Source organism: Aphis gossypii, unplaced genomic scaffold (genome assembly GCF_020184175.1).
Source record: "Aphis gossypii isolate Hap1 unplaced genomic scaffold, ASM2018417v2 Contig00298, whole genome shotgun sequence".
NCBI lineage: Eukaryota > Metazoa > Arthropoda > Insecta > Hemiptera > Aphididae > Aphis > Aphis gossypii.
The window spans coordinates 2225-7021 of record NW_026083057.1 but is presented as its reverse complement, the minus strand read 5'-3'; the positions used below and the strand labels follow the sequence as shown (position 1 = coordinate 7021).

The 4797-nt window shown below is 32.8% G+C and overlaps 1 pseudogene; it reads left to right on the top strand.

Moving 5' to 3' along the window:
- Positions 1-816: 816 nt before the first annotated feature.
- Positions 817-2399, top strand: LOC126553672 (uncharacterized; annotated as a pseudogene).
- The last annotated feature ends 2398 nt before the right edge of the window (positions 2400-4797 follow it).

Sequence of the window (4797 nt, the reverse complement as noted above, 5' to 3'; positions counted from 1 at the left end):
AGAAATACTTATTTTATAATAATTAATATTGTAAAATAACATTTTATGAAATATGTATATTAGATGGTCATTCATTAATGATAGTTAATTTAATATTTAACCATTAATTACGCTGAGCTCAAAGTCCTCAAAATAAAATTTTAACTTAAAAAAAATATATTAAATATAAATTAAAATATACTTGTTTTTTTCTTTATTAATTTAAATAATATTGTAATCAAAAAATAGAAAAGACATTGTTAACGATGAAATGCTTATAAATGAATAAAAATGATTTTTTAATTTTTAGTGCTTTTTTGGATTTTTGAGACTTGTTTGGATTTTTAACTCAATCGAATTATCAAGTAAGCTGTAAATGTATAGATAAAGTAAATAGAACGATTACGCTGATGCAACTTCGTTCAATTATAGCGATAATATATAGGTATAATATATTATTACGATGATTTCGTACCTATTAGGTATCTGCTGGTTATTAGGTTTTTCGTCGGTTTATACTGTACGATTTCCTTTTTTCGCATATTTTTACACATGTCTATAAATTGCGTTTTATCATTTTTATCGCTTTTACTATCTACCTTTATTGTTATAATTATATCAAATATAACGAAATATCGTTATTTCCGTTATATTATACGGTATTTTCTGAGTTTCAGTCGATCGTTGATGATTGTTGTGCGTTGAGTGTGTATACAGATTATATCAAAATTTAGTAACATGGAAAATAAAATTCAATTAATTCAATCCGAAAAAGGAAAACAGTTAGTTCTTTTAAATTTTAATAAGTATAGGAATGTAAGAACACGTAAAGACGGAATGCATAAATGGCTTTGTACAGTTGAAACTTGTTACGTAAGCATAGTTACTGATACGCCTAAGACTTCTATTATAAATATTATTGGTGAACATAAGCATGAATCTAATTCTGAAGCGAAAATAGAACGACAAATTTTACGGGAAAATTGTAAAAGACAAGCAGAAGATGGAATTTCAACACGACCTATCAAAATTATTAGAAAAGAACTAATGAATAATGTAAGTAGTAATTTCGAAATGAAAGACATTATTTCAGTTCGGAAAGCTATGTATGATAAGAGAAGACAATAGTATCCCTTATTTCCAACTTCATTAGATGATGCTATACGTCAGTTACAAAATATGAAAGACGATAATTGTTGTATGCTGTTTGAAGAAAATTTTGTTCATGTATCGACTGAAAAAAAAATTAGAGTGCATTACAAATAAAGAAAATTTGCAGTTTTTGATGAATTGTTCAGAGGTATTCGCAGATGGTACATTTCAATACGCACCTAAACACTTCTATCAACTTTATACTATCCACTGTTACAAAAATGGATTTTTACTTTTTTTTTGCCAAAAAAAACCAAAGAAACCTACCAAAACATGTGGCTATTTCTTGTGGACCTGTGTATGAAGTTAACTTTTAAAAAACTAGTAGTAACTCAATTCAGACTAGACTTTGAAATCGGAGCTCACGAAGCAATCAGAGAAATATTTCCGGAAGCGAAATTGATGGGTTGTAGATTTCATTTAGGGCAAGCCTGGTACCGTAAAGTATGTAAAATATAATATTATTTAAATAAATTATTTTTGAAATTTGACGATAATTTTGATACATAAAAACCTTATATAACCTATTTATATTATTTTATATAGTATTTCAATGCATAATAATGTACATACATTGATACATAATATATTATAAAATAATATAAATAATTTATTTTAAATATAAGTTATTGAATTTAATTATAAAATGTAATATTTAAATTTTAGATACAACAAGAACAAATATTAAGAATTGCTTATATGAACGAAAGTGACGAATTAGGAACATGGTTAAAATCATTCTTTGCACTTGCATATCTCCCATTTACCGAAATTGAGAATAGTTTTCTTGAACTAATGGCTACGTGTCCGAATGAAAAATATGGTCATATTTTTTCCGACTATGTATTAAAAACATATATTGAACCAGAATGTCCATTTCCTCCAGAAATGTGGGCTCAAGAACCAAACACGAATCCTCGGTGAGCAATTTATACAACTTAATATATTTTTAATATTCTTAATTGTTTATTTATAATTTTTAGTACCACAAATGGACCTGAAAGCTTTCATAGGACTTATAATGGACAATTTCACTCTCAAATCATCTTCCAACACAATATGTTGTTATTCAAATATTGAAAGAAACCCAAATACAAACCAGAGCGATAATACAATTAGTTAATAATGGGAGAGTAAAGAAAATGGCAAAAAAAGACTTGAACAGGATTCAAAGTACAATAAAGAATTATGATGAGTATAAAATTCATAAAAATGTTATTCAGTATTTAAAAGTAGTAGGTTATAGATGTCAAGGGATTCAAATTTAAAAATATTTAAACAATTTATTTACGATAATTTTATTAAAATAATAATTGACGATTTATTTATTTATTAATTACTTTTATATTATTTAGTTAAACTCATTTTATTTATTATTTTATTATTTATTTATTCGATATTTATTATATTATTATTACATGTTATTATATTATTATTTATTTTATATACGATAAAGTTATTAAATTTGACAACGTTGCATACAATTTCATACGCAATCGTGTTTATTTTTTTTTTCTGAAAGGTACTTTTAACCCATCTACAAACATACACAATCGTGTTGCCAAAAAGGACAAACGTACGCAATCGTGTTCTACCCATTGGGTTGAGATATTGAATTTATTTAATTACTTAAACATAAATGATTGGAGCTACTTAATTTTCAAATTTGTATTTAAGTTAGACTTTGGACATGGCTTAGAAGTAATTAATTTAATATTTTGATTTTTTAATAATACTTCGAACTAAAAGAGCTATATAATATTATATTGGTAAACCGATTCTCAAAATAACGGTTTTTTTAATCACTAGATAGCGTGTGATTTTCTTGCTCTCCTCTTGGACACCCAAGTTCATACGATTAATATATAAAGGTTTTCCATACTCATTATTGTCGGTGCGAGTACTCCCTGCCTAGTCCCTCTTGATTTCGGAGCGAGTATACACTGGAAAATGTTGTAGGTCCTATGAGAGTGTCTACATCAATCACAACGGAACTCACCATTTCAATGGACAGTGTAAAATAGGGCATAGGGGGGAAGATGATCCGCCTTTAACTTTTTAGAGATTTTTTATATGAATTATGTAAAAAAGTAAATTTAAGCGTAGTGAATAGTATATCATATATTATATTATTATAACGTATGTTTTTACCTTATTTTAATTATAATACGTAGATTACAAAATATTTAAGCATTATAAGAAATTAATACATTATCATTTGAAATCCAATAAATATTTTTAATTACAAAGATATACAAATACGTTATTCAGTCAGGCAAATAATTATTCGAATAGTTATATTTGAAACGAATAATATTATTTGGTAGCAAATTATTCGAATAATTTTTTTTTAAATACGTTATTTAGTCAGGCAATTAATTATTCGATAGTTCGTACGAATAATCGAATATTATTCGATAGTACAAATTATTCGTTACCGCCCATCACTAGCGGAAGGGTTTCGTGATCGAAGCTCACGACCACGGAGGTCATTTTGGAGTCGAACGGACCATCGCACGGATTACCACCGATTACTGGTTCTCGCATCTACGACGCTATGTGCGTCAACACATCTCGATGTGTCTCGACTGCCTAGTACATAAACGGCCATCGGGCAAGAAGCCGGGTCTTTTGCATCCGATCCCTCCGGGAAAACGACCGTTCCAGGTTATACACGTCGACCACCTGAGGCCGTTCGAAACTTCGACATCCAACAATAAATATTTGTTAGTCGTTGCCGACAACCTCACTAAGTACGTACACCTATATCCGTGCGGATCCACCGACTCCGCCGGCGTAATCCGCATGCTTAAAAGGTTTTGCGACTGTCGAGGTATTCCGGATCGAATAATCTCCGACAGGGGGACGTGCTTCACATCGCGAGCGTTTCACCAATTCTGGCTCGACCGCGAAATCGTTCACACGCTCAACTCTAAGCGACATCCTCAGGTCGAGAGGGCCAACCGAACGATAATTCCGCTCCTCAGTATGTCGGCCTCAGATCAACGCCGCTGGGATGTGAAAGTTAAGGATGTCGAGCGCATGATGAACACTGTAGTGAACAAAACGACGGCCAAAACGCCGTACGAAGCCCTCCACGGCTATCTGCCGCGTTTCCAGTCAAGTACGCTATCCGCGTTAAGTCGTACTAAGAACGAAAATGACTCGCCCGAGGTAGTACAAGCGGAAGGAAGTGCGGGAGAAGATTATACACGAACAAACGAAAATGAAAGTTCGATATGACCGTAAGCATTTCGACGGCATTCGATATGAAGTCGGAGAAGTTGTGGTCATGCTGAGACAGCCCACGGCTGGTCAACCGTTAAAATTGCAAGCTAAGTACCGCGAAAAACCACTACAAGTGATAAAGGTACTTCCGAGCGACACATATCGCATTGCTGAACTGGGATCTGACGGGTTTGAAACTTACGCTACCACCGCTCATGTCTCGTAATTAAAGTCTTGGCGTATTTTACGCGAACCCGACGACGAGTGCAACGATGCAGCTGATGACAAGGTCCAACCCGGCGAACCCGACAACGAGTACAACGACGCAGCCGACGACGAGGTTCAGCCGGACGCAACCAACGAAGAGGTCCGGCCCAACGCGATCGACGAAGCTTCAGCCGGACGCAACCAACGAAGAGGTCCGGCCCAACGCGATCG